The sequence below is a fragment of the Suricata suricatta genome, chromosome 3 (genome assembly GCF_006229205.1).
Source record: "Suricata suricatta isolate VVHF042 chromosome 3, meerkat_22Aug2017_6uvM2_HiC, whole genome shotgun sequence".
NCBI lineage: Eukaryota > Metazoa > Chordata > Mammalia > Carnivora > Herpestidae > Suricata > Suricata suricatta.
The window spans coordinates 123396679-123418274 of record NC_043702.1 but is presented as its reverse complement, the minus strand read 5'-3'; the positions used below and the strand labels follow the sequence as shown (position 1 = coordinate 123418274).

At 43.3% G+C, this 21596-nt stretch overlaps 1 long non-coding RNA gene and 1 other non-coding gene across 3 annotated transcripts; both read right to left on the bottom strand.

The window, feature by feature from the left end:
* Positions 1–301: 301 nt before the first annotated feature.
* Positions 302–1292, bottom strand: LOC115286648. Of its 2 annotated transcripts, none has more exons than XR_003906184.1 (2): positions 1209–1292; positions 302–603 (listed from the first exon to the last, which is right to left on the bottom strand). It is a non-coding gene; the product is annotated as an uncharacterized LOC115286648 (long non-coding RNA). The 2 variants fall into 2 exon arrangements; XR_003906185.1 differs by lacking the exon at positions 1209–1292 and adding an exon at positions 886–961.
* A 10647-nt stretch (positions 1293–11939) lies between these two features.
* On the bottom strand, positions 11940–12046 carry LOC115288750. Its single transcript, XR_003907156.1, has one exon. It is a non-coding gene; the product is annotated as a U6 spliceosomal RNA (small nuclear RNA).
* Positions 12047–21596: the final 9550 nt, after the last annotated feature.

Genomic DNA, 21596 nt, shown 5'->3' with positions numbered 1-21596 from the left:
AATTAATTCTCATTTTTAAATAAATCTCTACCTTAAAGATTATGCAGTGTTCTAACCAGGGAAACAGGAAATACGATTAAAAAGTGCAACAGCGCAAAGGTATCAATATTAGCTTTCCTTCACCAGTCTCTGGGGCTTACGGCACAGAATGGAACAAAGAAGTCCATTGGATTGTTGAATGAGGTTGTTTTAAAGTCACAGCTAAAACAATAGTCTTGAAAGGCAAGGTACCATTGAGTGGAAGGGTTTTTTAAATTCCAAAAGCTGGCTTTGAACATCAAAAGCCAAACCAGAAGGAAGCTGGGCATAAATAACATTTATTCCCAAGCCGCAGAATAGGTAGGAATGTGCGAGAACATAGGCTGCCTCCTCACAGCTGTTTATTACTGAGAGAAAGAGCTCCCAGGAGAACGTAAATCTGCTCTATCGTGGTGAACACTCTTGAGTTCAGTGGGTACTCTTTTTTTCTTTGGTAGCCAGACTTTGATGAAGGAAACAGCGTGTTGATTCGTGTGCGAGCACGGCATCCTTCTCTTGCTGTAAACAAGCACTTTCAGTAGCTTGAGTGTAAAGAGATAGCCCACAGCGGGAGGGGAGAGACAACTGGGAGAGGAGAGTAAGAGAAGATGCGGTTGTGGTGCTTCCCTGTGAGGATGTTCAGAGTCCTGATCACCAGCCCTGTTCCCCTCTCTTTAGGCTTAATCCCAGCAACTGAATGTAGAACAAAATGGACAGACCCCCTGATAAGGTTCAGGGAGATGGGGCCTTCTGCCTTGCTCGCCAGGGTATAGCCTAGGGAGGTGATGAGGCTCCTAGAGAAAGTCTCCCTCCACCGCCCACAGGGTGGCAGGTGCCAGAGCACACCCCCATCTCCGCTGTGTTCACCTTAGACCAGTATTGACATGATTTGCAGCTAATCCTGGGAAGATTTCCCTGAACAAATGGCCCTGCCGCTTCTTTAGAATGAAGCCAGGGGCGCCTGAGTGGCTTTGTTGGTTAAGCATCTGGCTCTTGGTTTCAGCTCACGTCATGATCACATGGTTTGTGTGTTCGAGCCTTGAGTCTGGCTCTGTGCTGAAAGTGCGGAGACAGCTTGAGATTCTCTCTCTGCCCCACCCCCACTCATTCTTTCTCAAAATAAAAATAAATAAATAAATAATTATTTTAAAATAAAGAAAAATGTTTAGAATGAACCCAGAAGAGTCCACCTGCTATAGTCTGGGGTATGAAAAGGTCTCAGCAGGAATGTGGAAACAGCAGTGCTGTCTGTCTCTTGCCACCTCGGACCCGTGCGCACCGGGATGTAGCCTGGGTGACGGAACAGAGACAAAGGGAAGTGCTTCTCTTGCGGCAGCCGGGTTCCAACTTAGCTGTCTCCTCCTCTCTGACCGTTCCCTCTCCCACTGCGACGGCAGACCGCCACGGTGGCAGGGAAAACACGAGCCCAAACTCACGCGTCCCTGTACACTCTTCCTCTTTTAACCCCTTTTTCTTTTTTTTTTCAAAAATTTTAAATATTTATTTTTAAGATAGAGAAAGAGACAGAGTGTGAGCAAGGGAGAGGCGGAGGGAGAGAGGGAGACACAGAAGCCGAAGCAGGCTCCAGACTCGAGCTGTCAGCACAGAGCCCGACATGGGGGCTCGACGCGGGGGCTCCAACTCATGAACTGTGAGATCATGCCCTGAGCCCAAGTCGAACGCTTAACAGACCGAGCCACCCAGGTGCCCCTTAACCCTCCTTTTCTCAAGGAATAGGAAGACTTCTGGAAGGCACATTTCTCCCAGAGTCGTGTGTGTGTGTGTGTGTGTGTGTGTGTGTGTGTGTGTGTGTGTGTGAGAGTGTGTGTGCAGAACAAGCTCCTGTGTGATCTTTTTAATCACGGCGGGACCCAGCAAGGTAGCTGAGAGCAAGATGCTGACGCTGACCGAGAGGGGCCTTACAGGTGAATGGGTTTGGCCTGAGGAGAATGATGTGTTGTGTAGAGAGCCTTGCTAGCGGCTCAGGATATCCACCATTAACCCCGATTATGCTGTAAAGTAAGTTCAGACGGAGTGAGGGCACCCCGGTCCCGTTAGTAGTGTCACCAGGCCACCCATTCCCCCAACCACCCCAAGAATAAAACAAAAGAGAGATCTAAAAAGATTTTTTTTTTTTACCACAGACCAGTCCCCAGTACACATTCTGCAGAGGAAATAAAAAAACGTCCTTCAAGGAAGGGCAGCCTCAGAAATTGCATTCTCTTTCAAAATTAATTTTAAAACCCTGTGGCAGGGGTGGGGAGAAAATCCTTTAGCATACCTTACAAAACACAGGATAAGGTCAATCATAAACAGCAGAGTCCCTCTCCTAACTTGGTTTGAAAGAAGAGTGAGGCTGAGAGACACATGGAATCAAAGACAGATTTCACAAGAAAGGGAACACTGAAATTAATTAGAGGTATCTGCAGAATGAGAATTTAGACCTCCCTGAGGACACAGATGTCCTCCATGAATCCTGTCTGGAAATGACGTTGGGAAGGTGGGATTCCAGGCTGCTCAGAGGCTCCCTGCTTCTCTGAACAACAGAGCAGAACCAGGGAAAATTCTCCAGTTGGCAAGGTGAAGCCTGCAGCGAGCACCTATTAATCAGGAAACCAGGAACAGGGTTGGCCAGCAGCCTTGGCAATCACCTGGGTCAAGAGCAAAATGTATGTATGCGTGTGTGCATGTGTGAGTGCACAAGACCCTTCACAGATACATGACAAGAGAGAGAGGGGTTGAAAAGTCCTTGGTACCAGAAATGGGACCTAGGCGGACCTGGGCAGGACCAAACCCCACTGAGGTCCCATTCCAAAGATTCAGGAAGAAGAGAGTGGTATGAGGGGTCTTTCCCTCGCCTGCCCACTCACGGTCATGGACCCTTGGATGCACCTGTTAGTTGGGTCCAGTTAGATCTGGTATCTTCTGACACTGCCTAAGGGTTTGTGACTCTACGGAGACAGCAAGATGATTCATTGACAAAGACTGTACCCACACTCTTGGGACTGCTGGTGGCTATGTGCCTCCCTGACCATAAGCATCAAGCTAAACGAATGAATGCATCCTTTTATTACAATGATAGTTTGAAATGCTATCTTTTTTTTTTTAATGATTATAAAACTGACCTATGTTCTTCCGTGTAGTTTTGATGGAAAGCCTCACGTCCATCTCTCTCCTGGTTGGTAGCACAGATCAGGCCCCACCTTCACCCTCATGCCCATGACACCTGTCCTCTTCGGTTGGGTGGTTCTGCATCAACTGGGCCTGATTCCCTGACGCTCGGGCTCGTTTACTTCCCAGTTCTGCGTGGTGCGGGTACTTTCTCTCCTTGCTGGGTCTACCATGAAACTTAGTTGAGTCCCTGTGGATGTTTGCGACAATTCTTTGGAAATGTGCGGCAGCACGGCAGGGTCCAGGGCCTGCTGCGATGAAAAGAAGAGGAGATACTCCTCACCCACCCTGTCGTGCGGAATGTGCCAGCAGCAGACACAGCCCTGTCTTGGCTCCTGGAGGAAGGGTTCGTGCAGCTCCGGGTTCAGCTGGAGAAGCAGGGGAGGAGGCCCCACAGCAGAAGGCTGCCCTTGGTGCCTTTGCGTGGCTGTGAGCCTCGTGAGGAAGTCCCCAGGCGGCAGGCACAGCTGACGCCAGCGATGTTGAGCAGGGCAGCGGTGGCAGGGACAGCCGAGGGGGCTCCTCACTGGCACGCGAGTGCTCCGGAGGGATGCCTTGAATGACTGGGGCGAGGGGAGGCTGGGGAGCCAGTGCATGGCAAGAGGCAAGGCCCACAATAGCAGATTGCAGGTCCAGAGAAATACTGTTTATTTCTGCTAATGTGACCCTGTCTTGGCCTCCAGGCCAATGGGACTTTGGAGGCAGACGGTCACATCAGAGCTCTTCTATAAAATATATAATAAACATATTTTATTCTCCCTGCCTGCCATTATTTTAGTTCCACTTTGTAAATGTAGAGCCTTCTTCAACTGTGCTTTTATAGAACATAGAAACATAAAATAAAGCTTCAGAGAGCCAACTGGATGCATCCAGTACGGACCTGGGTCCAGCCATTACTCACAGACGCTGAAAAATTAATCTTACCAAGGTCTCAGGGGTGATCAAACTCAGTGGCTTTGACCCACACTTTACAAAGCTCATAAAATACAGATGGCAGAACAAAGATGCCCTTTTATTAATGCACATTTAGATTTACGTCCACCAAGGTGAGGAAGGTACTCCTGACCCTTGACCTACACACTCTCTCCCTGAGGGAAAACCACTGGGGAAGCTCATTTATAATCAGAAGCATTCCAGGTGAGCGCAGCACAGGAGTCAGAGAAGGATGGGCCACCTGTCTCCACAGTGGGGCTGAGTGTGGCCACAATGAGAGCAGGACGTCATCAAGACTGAGCTGTGCTGAGAGGGGCTCTCCCATGCTTGCTTTGGTCACTCTTATTTCCAGCCCTCCTTCTGCTTATCACTTCACTTTTTTTTTTAAGTTTACTTTTGGGAGAGAGAGAGAGAGAGAGAGAGAGAGAGAGAGAGAGAGAGAGAGCGTGCGCAGCAGGGGGAGGGGCAGAGAGAGGAAGAAAATCCCAAGCAGGCTTCACACTGTTGCCGCAGCGCCCCACGCAGGGCTCTAACCCACAGACCAGCAACCTTGAGGTCACGACCTTAGCCAAAATCAAGAGTCAGACATGAGTCCACGCTTAACCAACTGAGCCACCCAGGTGCCCCCATCACATCACTTCTTAAGGGAAGCACAGTAACTTTCCAAAGCCACTAACCCAGTTTGCTAAAAGCCACATGCTGGATGACCAATCACCACAATTTGCTGAGTGACCAACTTACCACTTGATTCACCAAGACCTTGATTCTGTTAACTGCTGGTGGACCTTGTCACAGGTTGGATAACATTGCTTGAATCTGAGGCTTCATCTGCAGTGTCCGTGTGGTGTGGCTTGTCCAACTCTTCCACTAGCAATTTGTCAGGCTGGCCTGGTTGACGTTGGTTTCATTTTTTTTTTTACTTCAGTGCGCAGCATTTTATATGTTATCAGGTGAGCCTGCTCTTCACCACAGCCTATGGCCTTCTCTAGTTTTGAGGCCCTGATGCATAACTTATATTTTATAGGTCACATGCCTCAATTTATATAGATAACTCATTTCATGGGAGGAATTTTGCTAGTCTCTGCATATGTTGAGGCTAAGCAAAATTAACAAGTAGACAAAAATCTTTTTCAAAAGATGGACAAAGTCAGCAAAAACAGGGAAGGGCGAGTTGGTATAAAGCTGTGTCTAAAGGGCAAACCTTTAACTATATTCTCTCATGTATATGACATCAAAGTGAAGGGAGTCTGAAATGTGAAACATGCACAAAATATTTGAGCTTATTCACAAAGCCATGATTCCGAATAATAGGAAAAGCAGTGGGCTAAATGTTGTTGCAGAGAGAAACGTACATTATTATTTATCAAATCCTTGACATTGGAGATGTACACTTGGCATGAAATTTGAAGTATACCAGATCTTCTTATTTCTTAATGACATAGACCCAAAGTGCCAAACACACTAGCAGTTGGCCAGCCTCCATGACACAACCCTAGCAAACAGACTTGCAGTGAAATCGCTCTGGTGATCCATTGCAGAGGTCTAAGTTTTAAGGTACCAGATTTGGCAGTTTGGGGTAAAATATTCATTCAGCAAATTAATTTTCAACACATTGAGTATGTCATTGAGTGACTTATCTTTTGGTGAATTGATGTTTGATCAATTGGTTTTCATCAAATTTACCTAAAGTTGTTTGGATTTATTACCACCATCATTAGGCTAGTGTTAAATCTCTAGCATAGGCATCTCTAGCTCTTTAAGAGGATTTAACAAATCACCGACTGAATTCTCCTATGTTGAGTGTATAGTTTAGTCTGAGGGCAAAAGTATTTTTAATTTTTTGGGAAACATGTCGCTAACACTTGCCTACACATCAGTATTTCGGTCTCAGCTTCCATTATGCTACTGAATTATTCACACCACACACAGAGTTAGGGCATGTGATTTTCTTGTAAATAGTTTCCCAGGGTCTCCCCAGACATGGATTCTCAAGGAAGGTCACACCACTGGAAGTATTTGGGAAATTTATGGGGGCATTTTTGTTTGTCACAATGGCTGGAGGTACCCTTGACATTTTAGGGAGGGGACCACGGATGCTGCGCTTCATAAAACGCACCCAAGGTAATCCTCCAGAACAGTAGCTGTTCTGGGTCTCATGTGACTTTGGGAAGTCATGCTACACATCTTGTGTAGCTGAAAACCCTACAGATAATTATCTGAGTCTAGAATATAACTGCATCAAGAGAAGACGGTATTGTGTTTTGTTTCAAACTTTACCAAAAGCTGTCCACCATTTATGAAATGCGTGTTTCTGACAGCATTACCTCTCATGATACTGAATCACCAATTTAACCACAACGATATCAAACTGTCTTTGTAGCTGTTGCCCTCACAATGAATTTGTGGAAAGATGCAAGCAGCTGGCATCTGGCTCTTTGCTGTCTTCTGGTGTAGTTGTGTGCTGGGGTCACGTATTTAAATATACTTTATTTTATTACTGACTACTTTCCTTTTATTTTTTCTTTATATTATAAGCAGGACGTTATATTGATTTTTTAAACTATAAATGTAGGTAGGTTATATTATCTAAGAATTTCATCTGGAGAGAGTAAAAGGGCTAGTGGGAAAGATCTCCTATACAAGGGAAGCACCGTGTTCAAGAGGGCTGTCCTCAACTTCCTTTCTCCCCGCACTGCTCCATGTTCAGGCCCTGGCACTGTGCTTTCTGTCCCTCTAACTGTGCTCCGGAGGCGGAAGGCGCTTTGTAGCCAGCCTCGGCTCTGAGGTAGGAAAGAACAACCTGAAGCTGAGCTGACCTCCCCTGAGTCTTCAGGGGTCCCTGGTCAGTGACAAGATGATGCATCTCTGCCACCACCCACCAGCCAAGAGTCCTCATCATAGCTGGAGGGGTCACTGTGAAAGGACTTCTCTCCCACTGGGAAAGCCTCAAAGTCGGGATGGCCGGCTTGAAGAAGATGCCAAAGGCCTGGCTGAGCCAGTGTATCACTATATTGGACTTTCAGCTAAAAACTACAGTGTCTCGCAAAAATTCCCGTCTCTTTGGAAACCTGTCACATGCAAGGAGTAACCTACTAAAGCTTCAGCATTATTACTTGATATTATTAGGTTAGTCAGGCTGCAGGCAGGAGAGGGCAGGCCTCTGAGGGAACAGGGCCCTGGTGTGGTCAGGCCTTGGAGCTGGTCAAGAAATCCAGCCAGTATGGGTCCTGCAGGGGTCACCTGGAGGAGGGGGTGGGGCACAGACTTTATCAGGAGGTTGTTAAAGGCTTCTCTCAAGATATGCCACTGACAGGGAAGAAGAGAGACAACTTCCCACAGGAACATGCCTGAAAAGCTGACATTACCGCCATGTAAAGGTGGGTTTTGCAGTAAAGATAGCAGGCAGGAAATAAAACCAATAGTTATCTCTGTTGGTGGAATCAGAGGCAATTTTCATTCTCTTCCTTTCTCTTTTCTATATTTCACAGAAAAACAGTGAATATACTGGAGTTTGGCCCTGTGGTGACACTGCTGGGGTGTCAGTCCCCAAGCTACCACTTAGGAACTGCTTTCTGAGACAAATGACTGACCTTGCCTAAATTTGTTTCCTCAAATGCACATTGGGCAGGCGCTAGAACTGACTTCACGGAGCAGGTCCCAGTACTCAGTGAGCTGGTGCACACAGAGTGCTGTCGTGCTCAGGAGCTGGGGTAACTCCAGTGACTGTAACTTTGGAAGAGTGGGTTCTTCGGGGTTGAACTGGACTCCACCTTGAGTGGAGCCTTCAGAGGTAGTCACTGCCTGTGTCACCGCAGGCCTGACTCTCTCACTTTAGGGACACACAGGCATCCTGGTCAGAGCCTCCCTTTCCCTGAATGAACAAATAAATGGACCTGCCCAGCACAGAGAGCCCAGGAGGTGGTGGGAGAAGGAAAGAGGACGAAGTGGGCAGCTGGCCCAGAGAGGAGAGAAATGACTGTCATGGTGACCAGGGCAGGCCTTGCCCACAGAAGCGGGCCATCAGTGCCCTCTCGCTTCCCCTTCAGCACCCCTACCATTATCAACCTTGTTTCTTTGAAAGTAATGATAATGTAGGCTAGAGCCAGAGTATTCTTACATGGGACTTTCCGTACCTTTCATTAACTGTCAACACAAATCTTAACTATACATCACCTGCATTTATTTTTAATTTTAAAAAATTTTAATGTTTATTTTTGAGAGAGAGAGAGAGAGCGAGCACATGCATATGAACATGTAGGAGAGGGCCCAAGAGACAAGGATAGAGGATCCAAAGCAGGCTTTGTGCTGATAGCAGCAAGCCACATGTAGGGCTCAAACTCCCAAACCACAAGGTCATGACCTGGGCAAAGTTGGATGTTCAATCCACTGAACCATTCAGGTGTCCTGCCTGCATTTATTTTTAAATACCATTTGCCTCAATTTTTCCCCCCATCTTTGGAAATTCCAGCCACTTTAATTTGATAATTTTTTGTTTTCCATTAATCAACCAGTATTTACTGAGCATGGGTTACATTACTGGACAGCAGTCAAGCCCTCTGACTAGCTGGTATGGGCCCTGAGAGTTACTGCAAGCACCCCAAATGTTGATTTGCAGCAGCATGAAAGGAAATTTCCCATTGGGAAAGTCAGCGTGTCTGTACTACTGACTCCTGATGCATGGGGCCGTGAGTGAGTTGTGGGCTCCCAGGGCTCTGTGAATATGGCAGTGGTGGCATGGGTGGATGGCATCAAGTTTGGATTTGCATTAAGAATGCTGACGTGCCTCCTGTCTTAGTCATCTAGAACCCTCCTACCTTTCTGAGTTAATTCTGTTTTATCTTCAAATTTCCTGCAGAACCTTCTCTCTAGCATTTCTGCTTAACTAAAAGCTCATTCCAATTAAAGGACAGGTTTCCTTCACTGTTCTCCTAAGTACGAGGGGCACCTGGGTGGCTCAGTCGGTTAAGCACTGTTCTCCTAAGTAGAATCTTCTTATTACCTCATACTCTTTACATTGCTGGACCCAGCAATTCAAATTTGTAGTTCACTGGGAGTATAGACATCTTTAGGAGCCTGCTTCTTATTAGCCAATATACAGGAACATGGTGTATAAATCTGTACTATCAAGTTTTCCATTGCAAAGGGAGATACATCTAACCAGCATGCCCTAGGCTTCTGCTTGGCATATAGAGTGTTAGGAATTATGTCCCACTGTTAGCAGCAGAGCTTTGGGGTAATGGTGGTTTTAAAAATATGGACGTTTATTTTTCTCTCATGTAAATGAAGTTTAGATGTTGGCAATTAAGGGCTGATATGCTGGCTTTGTAGGGTCATCAGTGCTCATGACTCCTTCCATTAGCCATCCTTCTTGGACAGCTTCCATTCACAAGGTCACTTAAGGTCACAAGTTGGACATTGCCTCTCCAATCACTGAATCCACAGTTCTAGCAGGAAGAAAAGGAAGGGGAAGGCCAACGGGGACTTCCAATGGATTAAACAGTCCTTTTTTAGGGGTTTTCCCCAAAGATCCAACATATTAGAAGCTAGAACTTAGTCACAGAGTTACCTACTTTCTTTAAGAGGAGCTGAGAAATTTGGTTTTCAGCTGGGAATTTCATAACTCACCCTCTTCCCAACATCATATTATGTTATAAAGAAGAAAGGGATAGAATGAATATTGGGTAGACAGACAACTAGCAAGCTCTGCCATTATTGGGAAAACAGGATCAGACTATTTCATTTTATTATTATTTTTTTTATTTTAGAGAGAGAGCACAAGCAGGGGAGAGGAACAGAGAGCAAGAGAGAAATCCCAATCCCCACACTGAGTGTGGGGCTTGATCCCAAGACCCCAGGATCATGACCTCAGCTGAAATCAAGCATCAGATACTCAACTCACTGAGCCACCCAGGCACCCAGGATTAGACTATTTCAGCCGCTGAAGAATCAGAGATTAGCCAGTTAGGTATTGTTTCTTGAGTGATAGTCCATCTGGGCTATGGAAAAGATAAATGAGCAGCCCAGCCCCACCCAGGGGTATCACTCCTGGAATGCAGTGTCCATTTCCTTTCTGTGGAATTGAATAAACACTGATAGAGTGTTCATAACATTCTTCCCCCATGCATTCCCTGCAGACCACCCTGCAGCAGGACTGGTCGGCTTACCTTGGTGCTGCTCACGTTTCAACTGAGACACGCATATCAGTTATGAATAGAATGTTGATTACTAATGGAGCTCCTGAAGTTTCCTTTCTGACTGATAGTTTCACTCAAGGAAAGGGGAGAAAATAACCAGAGGCTTATGACTCTTCCTCAGAGGGAAGCAATTTCCCCCTATGCCCTTTTATTAACTCAGAGGCCAGAAAGTAAGGAAGGAGGGGAGACCAAAGGGAGATAGCAGGGGTCCTGGGAGGAGAAGGTGCTGGAGAATTCTGGCTTCTTGAGATATGCTAACAGGAAGAACACTCTTGAAGCTCCTTTAGAGGGAAATTGGGAAGCTTTGAACAGCTTTGCTCAAAGCTTTTGTTCATTCAGTTGAGGTAGATGTGACATAACTGGTAGCTAGAAGCTCAGGCTATTGGTTCCAGAGATTTGCACCCAGGATGGGGATCCTGTCATTCTTGGTTGTCCTGTGGGGGCGCTCTACCTGCCTTTTCATACTCTGAGCTTTGCCTTGACACACAGTTGTTACTCAGTATTATATAAAATTTTCTTTGGCTGCCGTCCACATTGCCAATTTCTGCTTCGACTTCAGAATGTTTTAAGCTTAATGCTCCTTAGGTATTGAACGAGGTGAAGTGGAAACTTGGCACACCCACATAAACACACATTGATAATTATTACAAAGAACATCTTACTCTTATACCGCAAATCCACAGCAACTTGCCACGGCAAAGTGAATAAAGGCATCCTCCTGGGCCCTAGAGTGCAACTTAATTATCTACTGAAATCAAGGGTAACGTCCTTTAGTAATTTGTTTTATCTTTAAAATGGATACAAATTTTGCATTTTACTCCTCGGCATTGCTCTATTTACATTAATATTTCTAACTCAATAATCATCTTGTAATATCAATATTCCAGGAAGTTGGAAAGAATGACTTTTCATATTATTTGTGTACTTCCAAGGTGTATGCATGATTCATTTTGAGCTCTCTTTGGCTACCTTCTGGTATTGAGTTATGATCACCTTGACTGGATTGGGACACTTCCTAATATTTTCTGCAGGAACATAGTCACTCCTGGTGATGGCAAATTCTTTCATTGTTTGTGTCATGTTTATCACATCGATTTATTAATTTATTAAATTAGTTAATTAACTAATTAAATTATATTTTATAGTGATGATTTATATTTATTTGCAAAAATAGATGCTCTATTTAAAGACTGTCTTGACCATTTTTATACCCTATGGACTTTATTCCTATGGAGTGACTGGCAAATTTTTTCTGTGAAGGGCCAAATAGCAAACATTTTGGCTTTGTGGGTCATATAATCTGTACCAAAACTACTCAACTCTGCAGTTGTGGTGTGAAAGCGGCCATGGACGATGAATAAATGGGCTTGATCTGGATATGTTTCAATAATATTTTATTTACAAAAACAGGCAGTAGGTGAGATTTGGTGAGAGTAGCCTCTTGATCCCTACTCTATGCCCTATAGAAATTGAATATTGACAAAAATTGGCTCACAGATTTCAACCACAAAAACTGAGCAAATATAAACACCAAACAACTAGGAATTTTTATTTATTTTTTATTTTTATTTTTTTTACAACTGGAAAATTTTTTAATAGTTTATTGTCAAATTGATTTCCATAAAAAATATGGAATGCTTCACCAATTTGAGTGTCATCCCCGCGCAGGGGCCATGCTAATCTTCTCTGTATCATTCCAATTTTAGTATATGTGCTGCCGAAGCGAGCACACAAGTGGAAATTTTTAAATACTCTCTTAAGTAATTCCTGGATCAAAGAAATCAATCAAAATTATAATCATAAAATATTTAGAAAATCATGGTAATAAAAAGCAAATAGCAAAATTTCTGAAGAATAGCCAAAGCCATACTCAGAGTCAACTTTGTGGCCTTTAAGAAATTTAATGTAAATACATAAATAAATGTTTATATTAAATATATCATACATTTATTAAAAATACATGTAAATAAAAAATGAATGCACTGTTCTATTTAAGATGTTAACAAGAGATAGTAAAACAAACCCAAGGAAAGTAAGAATTAGTAAAGGTAAAAGCAGACATTTAATAATTAGGAAACAAATAGTAAAATATAGTTCCTTTTGACAAATACAAGAAAGTAGATAATCTACTATCTAATCTAAAACAAAAATTAATAAACAAATATAAAACATTGGGAAAGAGAAAGAGAATGTAGTCATAAATACAGCAGAAATGTTTAAGATTTATGATTATGCTTCATGTAGTACATTTGACAATTTGCATTAAATAATTTCTAGAGAAATATAAGCAATTAAAATTCCCTCAAAAAGATGTAAAAAATAATAAACCAAAGTCCATGGAAGAACTAATTTCAAAGCTGTATAGAATAACTAAAGGGAAGATCAGCAAGGAAATAGAAAACTTGAACACTGTAAGTCCACAGAACTAACAGCCATCTACAGAACACTATATCCAACAAAAGCAGGATACACATTCTTCTCAAGAGCACTTCACCTAGTTAGATCATATGGTAGAGCATAAAATAAGAGTCAGTAAACTTAAAAAGATTGAATCACACACTGTATGCTCTCTGACTAAATGGAATTAAATTAGATATCAATGGGGCACCTGGGTGGCTCAGTCAGTTGAGCGTCCAACTCCTGATTTTGGCTCAGGTCATGATCTCAGGGTTACGAGACTGAGCCCGAGTCAGTCTCTGCACTGGGTGTGGAGCCTGCTTAAGATTCTCCCTCTCTCCTTCTGCCCCATCCCCACTCATGCACTCATGTGCTGTCATGCTCTCTCTCTCTCTCTCTCTCTCTCTCCCTCTCTCTCTCAAAATAAATCAATAAACATTAAAAAAATTAGACATCAGTAACAGATGGGCATAGGAAGAAATTAAACAACACACTCCTAAGTAAATAATCCATGGGGCAAAGACAAAATCACAAGGGAAGTTAGAAAATTCTTTGAGATGAATGAAAATGAAAACAGATCATACCAAAATTTATGGGATGCAGCTAAAGCAGTACTTACAGGAAAACTTACAACTATTAACATCTATATTTTAAAAAGAATGACTTCAAGGCAAGAATCCTATCTTCCACCATAAGAAACTAGAAAATAAGAGGAGCAAAGTAAACACAAAGTGAGTAGAAAAATTAAATAACTAATATTAGAGCAGAAATAATTAGAATAGAAAAATAATAGAGAATCAATAAAAAGTTGGTTGACTTGAGTAACAAATCTTTGGCTAGACTAAGCAAGAAGGAAGAGAAAACAGAGCTTCCTAAAGGCAGGATGAAGAGGAGGATGGCATTTCTAATCTTACAAAAATAAAAAGGACTATTTGGGAATCATCTGAACAACTGTGTATATAAATAACTGGTTATATATGCAAACCTTTTGTTTGTGTGAATTACTGAATAGGAAAAACCATAAAGAAAAAGATGGAAATTTTTTTACTTCTCTCAAAACATAAAATTTCTGCATATCTGAAAAATAGCATTGATAAAACTCCAAGAGAATAAACTAAGGAAATAATTTATTTGCAAAATATATGACAAAGTCCAAGTGCATTATAGCTACAGAGTATATGTAAATTAGACAAAAGATAAATAGCCCAAAGTGAAAAGGGTATTTGCAACTGCAAATGGTACAACTTATAAATTATGAAATACCAACAGTCAGTAAACATATGGCAGAAAGTCAGAATCCACAGTAATATTTTAAAAAGTGTGAAACAGTGGGATGGCATCTTATTATGTAATTCGGGGCAAGCTACTGATACTTTCTATACTTTTTCTTTTCTTTTTTTTTTTAATCTTTTTTAATGTTTTATTTATTTTTGATACAGAGAGAGACAGAGCATGAGAGGGAGAGGGGCAGAGAGAGAAGGAGACACAGAATCTGAAGCAGGCTCCAGGCTCTGAGCTAGCCGTCAGCACAGAGCCTGATGCGGGGCTTGAACCCACGAATGTGAGATCTGACCTGAGCCGAAGTCGGAGGCTTAACCGACTGAGCCACCCAGGCACCCCTCTATACTTTTTCTTTTTAAAAGTTATTTTTAATTTTTACCAAAGTAATACCTATGTGTTGCTTTACATGTATATCATTTCTAAAGTTAAATAAAAATTACAAAGGTCATAACAAAAACCAGGAGACACCTGCATCAGCTCTCCTCCCTGCTGATTTCTGCCTTCTGTGGGCAGCCACCTTCCTCTGTTTCTTCTAGTAAACAGGGCATGTGGCCCTGAGGTATGTGATGAGTAAAGGTATAAATAGCCATTGCTTATGAAGGCTGCAGCTGGGTCCTGAATGAGAGGCCAGGTTTCTTTTAAGGCTAGGAGAGGGTGAGGGCACTAGGCGAAGGACGTGGGTCTGCAGAGAGTGTCGGTGGTAAGGCAGCGTTTACAGGAGGGTTTGGAGGTGATGAGCAGCGGGTGTGTGGGTATGGGCCTGGGCGAGGAGGGACAGGGCGTCCTGAGGGTGATTGATGGTGTAGAGCAGGTGTAGCCAGGGTAGCTAACACATGAGCATCACTAGATGAAAGAGGGGGTTGGGGACAGTGGGGTTTTAGTTCCCAAGCTCTTTGAGGGCGGTAAACAGTGGGCCAGGACTAGAAGGTTAGTTTCACTTGGGCGGATGGAGGACCTAAAAAATGACAGGCTCCCAGCAGCCCAAGCAAAGCACTGGCTCAGTCCCTAGCACATAGCAAGCACTTGATAAGCCCGCCATCATTAGCATCACACCGTTTTTGCAGTGTGGGAACTAGGCACTGCGGCTGATACTGGATTTATACAAACTTCATAGGAGGCAGTTGACCATCTGTTACAAAGAGGTTTTGTTTTTGGATTCTAAGTATGTATGCACTGAGGTAAGAACTTTCAGGGGGTTGTTTTTAAGAAATAACTGGACAGCTACCCAGCCATTTGTGTATAAGGTGATTCATCTCGTTGATTATAATGGGGAAAACTAGAAAACATAACCATAAAATGAATGAGACAGCCCCAAGATAGAATACTATGAAGTAGTTAAAAACTGTGGTGTAGGGAAAGATCTTAAGTGGAAAAATATCAAGTGAAAATTAAGTTTAAAAATGTATATAAGAGGATCTCAAATATGTAAAATGTATTTATAACCACATAAAAATACCAACAGTGAACTATGATTACAGACAGCGTCTCTTTTTGTGTTTGTGTATATGTATGTTCCAAATTTGCTTCAGTGGAATTTTCCTTTTTATTTTATTATTATTATTATTATTATTATTTTTGGTAATGGAGGACAAAAATCCCTCAAGAATGTTACTGGGAAAAGTGTAAAGATTTACATCATCCAAGTTCAAATTTCATTATCTACTTTTTAAATATTCTCAAACTGATTCTCTGATTCATCAATGGGCATTGGGTTTGTCTTGTCTGGAAATTGTATTCTAATAGGAAATTGCTTTGGCGTGGAGGCGTTTCTTATCCGCCATGTTTCTGTCAGACCAGAGCCACGAACCGCCCTTCCAACAGCAGCCGACTCCCAACGACAGCAGAAGTCTGCGGAAGCTACTGATCTCACCACGCCTTTAGCTGAAGCTTCTGTGATTCCATGATGGAATCGCTGTCTGAAACAGGCACAGATCTCTTTCATTGGCTCTGTGCGGAGACGCCTCCACGGCAGAACAGCTTTAGCAAGGGTGGATTTCCCTTCTCTCCTTCAAAGTACCTAGGAACTCGAGCAGTAGCAATGTAATTAAGTAAGCCAATAGTGGCATAACTGACAGACGCCATTCTCACTTTACACAAACATTCTGGAGCAACAGGTATTAAAGATGTTTGTGGCATGCCCCCAACAAAGCACATCTGACACCTACAGAAGCTGAAACCCAAATGAGAAAACTGTTCCAGAAAATAGCAGATGCTCTCAGATCACATATTATCTACCCAAAGGAAAACGGAACAAACACAGGAAGTAACCCCAGACATGATCAAGACGTCCACTTGGGGGAAATATCAGTATCAGAGACTGCTCAATTAAAAACTATGTGCCCAAGATTGATTTATGATATTAGTCCTTGATTTAGGGGTTGGGGAATGGTAAAATGAATTAGGAGTATGAGAAAATTTGCGGACTTTCAAAATTCCATGCTGTACCTGCTAGATCATTTTTGCAGTTGAGGGTATGAGATAGGGTGTTGGCTTCAGAGTCAAGCAAAAATGTGTTTTAGGGTCAGTCCTGCCATCGATGTATGACCTTGCACAAGTAATCAAACTTCTCTAAATCTGTTTCTTATCTGTAAAATGGGCATAGAAATGCCTATCTCGTATGATTGTTGTGAGTATGAAATAAAAGAATGAATGAAAATGTCTGGCATAATGCCTGTAAACATTTCACTAATGGTGGTGCCAAACATTATTGGTAACATTAAGAGATGAGTGCACAATATCACACAGAGAAGCAAAACACAATTTGATAAACAAACAAACAAACCCAAATGGGTGAAATGGGTGCCAAGTCATCCACTACCTTATTGGAGAAAATAACAGAACACTTTCATTCAAGACTAATCATGAGATTAAACCAATTGATGTTAAGTTGAACTTTTCTACACTCAAAATGTGGCAAAAAGATATCTCTGTTTCAGAAAAGGCTTGAGGGGAGGAAGTATTGTCTAGAAGTTTAAAGCTTTCTTGAGAAAAACCCGAATTTCATTTAAAGAGAAAGTTTTAAAAATCACCCTAAGGAAACTGATGATTTTCTAGGAAGTTCCTAATAGCTAGAGGGTGGGCATTGAAGTACAAAGAAGATGTGGAAAATCATCTTGCTGATCCATAACACTAAAAAAAAAAAGTCTACTATGTAGAAGTCACATTTTAATTATAAACTGATTATTTTTAAGTAAAATAATCGAAATGCCATCACATATGGCTTTGGATCTAGAACTAAAGTCAGTCAAAGCGGCACGATGGAGAAATTGTGAGATCTAGGCTCACAGTTAGAAGGTGGATTCCCTACTCTGTCTTTCCCAGTTGATTGCCCTTGAGTAATTTCTTTAACTCCTGAACCTATTTTCCCAGTGAAAAATGGTGATTAAATGCCTTCTTTTGGTTATTGTTAGGTCACCGAGATGAAGTAGAGTCATGTAAGCTGGGATATGCCGACTCTGGTTTATAGAAAGGTCTTGGTGAATCGTGGAAACTTCAGTAGAATACAGGCTCTTAGAGACAAATTGAGGGAAATCAGAGGGTGGGGTAGCATGGGCTACAACCGTGCAGCTGAAACTCGACTTAAAGCTTCTGACTTGAAGAAACAATTTTATTTAACAACAAAAAAGATGCAAGAATATTGTCTGATGTCATTTTAGAGTATAATTTTCTTGATCGTTTCTTAGCTTTACCATAATGAAATAAACACAGCATGATAGGCATCTTACCTAGATGGATGCACAAGGTAATGAAATGACATTTTATTGGATAAAGGGAAAGAAGGAAATATTGAAGTCTGTCAGTGGAACTAAATTGTTCTGCTCACTTGCCTTCCGTAGTAAGTACTGTTGGCTCAGCCAGCCAGTGGAGACACTGAAGGTGCCATGGGGGGCTGATGGCCGACCAAGCACAGACGTGTAGCATTCACCTGGACAGAACTCAGTCCTAACACTGAGACTTCATTGAGGGTCAGGTCTGCAAGGCCAGAGTTTAGAGGGCCTAGTTCATCTTGTTCACTAGCGTGGTGGTGGTGAAAATATGTTCTGATCATAAATGCAATTTTTAAAAACCATCTAGTATACAATCATAGCAGACATGATATTTTGTGTCAAGTAAATATTATCACCTAAAGCTCCACAACTGTCATAATCAAATAAAAAGACTTAGTTGAAATACTGACACACAGTCTTTAAAAAGAAAAGAAAATTTAGGGGTGCCTGGGTGGCTCTGTTGGTTGAGCTTCTGACTTTGGCTCAGGTCATCATCTCGTGGTCTGTGAGTTCGAGTCCCACATCGAGCTCTATGTTGACAGATTGGAGCCTGAAGTCTGCTTCTGATTCTGTGTCTCCCTCTCTCTGCCCCTCCCCAGCTCATGCTCTGTCTCTCTCTGTCTCAAAAATAGATAAATGTTAAGAAAATGTAAAAACAAAAAATCTGGAGTGGAGGGCCAGCATATTGGAAGTGAGCTGTGTGGTCTCGTGACTCACTGCAGCATGACAGAAATGTACATTTTTTAATGTATTTTTTTTCTTTTATAGTTTATTGTCAAGTTGGTTTCCACTTAACACCCAGTACTCATCCCAACAAGTGCCCTTCTCCAGGCCCATCAACCCTAGAGATGTACATTTTAAGAGACGTAAAACAAAAGAACAAAAGGAGGGAAGGGGTCTTTCTTGATTTGTAAATGGCTTCATGTTGCCTTTGTTATTCCTGTCACAACCGCCCCGGGACCTTTCAATATTCCTCATCGAAACTTACTTTTTCATTTCAAAGGGACCCCAACTTATCCAGGCCACTGAGTTACCCCTAACTCACAGATACTCTAAGTGCAGCTGGACCTTAATTCAAAGGAATGAGTCAATGCTGGGATTTCAAGCCAAAATTGCCTCTAGGCTCCCAAGTGCCATTCTTTGTCAGAGAACCCACCACCGCACCCACACTCTTCAGAGAAAGATACTGTGTTTCATTCTTTGCATTTGCAGTGCCCAGAACCATTCTTGTCCTCTCGAGAGTACTCCCTAAACGCTGGTTGAATGAAAGAAGGAAAGAATGGATGAAACCAGTGAAGGAGATCTTTTTTGGCTGGTCCCAACTGTTGTTAATATGTTATAATACAGGTTGACTGCCTGGGTCTAGGATTAGACCCCTATGTCTAAATGTTGGCTGTATGTGGAGTTCTCATACCTCCTGACCGCACTGCTATCAAACAGGGGCCATTTTCCTTCTGGTTGAAAGACAGTGAGGATGAGTGATTTGCCTTTTCTGTCTCTGTTTCCATCTCTCTGTCTCTCTCATGCACGCGCACACACACACACACACACACACACACACACACACACCCTCTAGCTCTCTGCCATCTCCCCCAGCAGCCTTTGTAATAAATCAAGAGCTACATAACTACCTGTGCTGAGCAGCTTTAAAAAGAGAAAGCTGTCTGAAATACGCACAAATATTGTGACTCCCTGGAATGAAAGCTCCTCTCCCAGGAGTAGGAGGGGAGCGCACGCTGAAAACTGAACCTCTTTGAACATCCGTCCTGTAGGTAAAGCTCCTATTTAAGAGCAGTCCCTGGGGACTCTGGGCCTGTCATCTTCCCAACACTCTTTTGCGCTGGACTGTTTATTAGTGAGACGGCTAACACAGAGGATGGAAGGAGGGCAACTGGAGCCCCTGCTTTGTTCAGGGACTGCGTCTTCTGGATGCAGCCCCGCAGTCAGATTCAGATTTCTCTGCAATTCGGGTTTTAATCCTTTTTGGGCATAGATCTTTCTTAAAGGCAAAATAGTGTGCTAGAAATAGTGGATTTAAAATGAAACATACCTAGCTTCGCATTTTTGTTCCCCTGTTTACATCGTGAAATCTGGACACATTACTCAAGCCCTTTAAGTCTGACTTTTCAGAGCTATAAAATGAGGAGAGTAACAGTGATTTTGCACCTGGGTGGCTCAGTCGGTTAAGCATTCAAGTTCTGCTCAGGTCATGATCTTGCAGTTCGTGAGTTCAAGTCCCGCATCGAGCTCTGTGCTGACAACTCAGAGCCTGCAGCCTGCTTCAGTTTCTGTGTCTCCTTCTGTCTCTCTGGCCCTCCCCTGCTCATGCTCTTCTGTCTTTCAAAAATAAATAAACGTTAAAAAAATTTTAACAAAAACAATCTAGTGGTTTTACAGAGTTGTACGGGCCAGCAGGGCTAAGTGGGACTTGGCTGAGAGCTGGTCAGCTGCCTGTCTTGCTAAGCCGCGATTTGGGGACAGCAGGACCAGGAGCAGGAAGCTACTGTGTCGTCTTCCTGTTTGAGGGCTTGTTTGCATTGTCTTCTTGTTCCAGCAACTTTAATAAGGCCACCATCCAGTTAAGCCATGCCTTCTCAGAGTCCTGCAAAGGACAGTGGGTCACCCTCTGGCTGGCTGCAGGGGCCTTTGTTGCTTCTCCCCAAACTGCTCTTGGCAGCTTCACGTGAATGAGGTCAGAGCAGGCTGCTGTCACTGGCCCAGAGCAGGGCAGGGACCAGTCATAACTGAGCCAGCTTCTGGAGTGGCTTTCCTTTCCCCTCCCTTCTCTCCGCCTCGGCCTCAGCAACACCTTGGAGAGCATGGACTTTAGTCAAGACAGGCCTCTACTGAAGCGCCTGCGGTGTCACTGAGACTTGGAGAGAAGTGCTGTGAGCAACACAGGTCCGGCAGGCAGCGTCAGCGAGATGGGCCACTTGGCCACGTGGGTGCCTGAGCCTCTGTGTCTCCCATAGATGCCTGCAATTCCCTCCCATCCCCAGTGTCCCGGGACACCCCCTCGCTCCCCCATCACACCCTGACAGTCTTGCTCACCCATGATGGGGAGAAAAAAGGAAAAAGATCACTCTGAAACCAAACAAAAGCAAACTGACTGCTTTGGATACTAAAAATGACCCATGCTGAATCATTAATTAACAAGCTGATCAATAATTCCATGCTTTTAAAATAAGATTGATTTCAAAACTTACAGTCCAGCGGTGGATGGAAAAGATGCTTTTACTGAGCATTTATGATGTGCTAGGCATTGTCGTAGCACTTTACAGATGCCACCTGCTCCGTAAAGTATGTGAGCTCTGAAATCAGATTGTCTCCATTTGCATCTTGGCTTTGACAAGGCTTTTGCCATAGGTTCTCAGGTCACTCATGGTTTCACACCTCCAAACCCCAGTGTCCTCATCAGTTTCTCTGTGGTGGCTGTCTTTCCTTGGGGCCCTTACCGGGCTGGCTCCTTCTCATCACTAGAAAAGTCACTCTGCATCGCCACCCCACTCCCCACCCGCCATTGTTCCCACTGTGTTCCCGGCTTCCTTCTCCCAGAGCGCTACTGTCTTCAGCCACAACACGTTTGTTAAGAGTTTGTTAAAGTTTTACTTTCAGCTTGACTTCTGGGTGCTGGGGACAAAATAGCAAACTATTGGTACCCCCATGGGGCTTCCATTATCCTATTTTATTTTATTTTGTTTTATTTTATTTTTTAGTGAGCTCTCTGCCCAATGTGGGGCTTGAACCCTTGACCCCGAGATCAAGAGTCCCATACTCCCCCAACTGAGCCAGCCAGGTGCCCCGGGGCTTATGGTTCAGCAGGAGACAGAGAGAT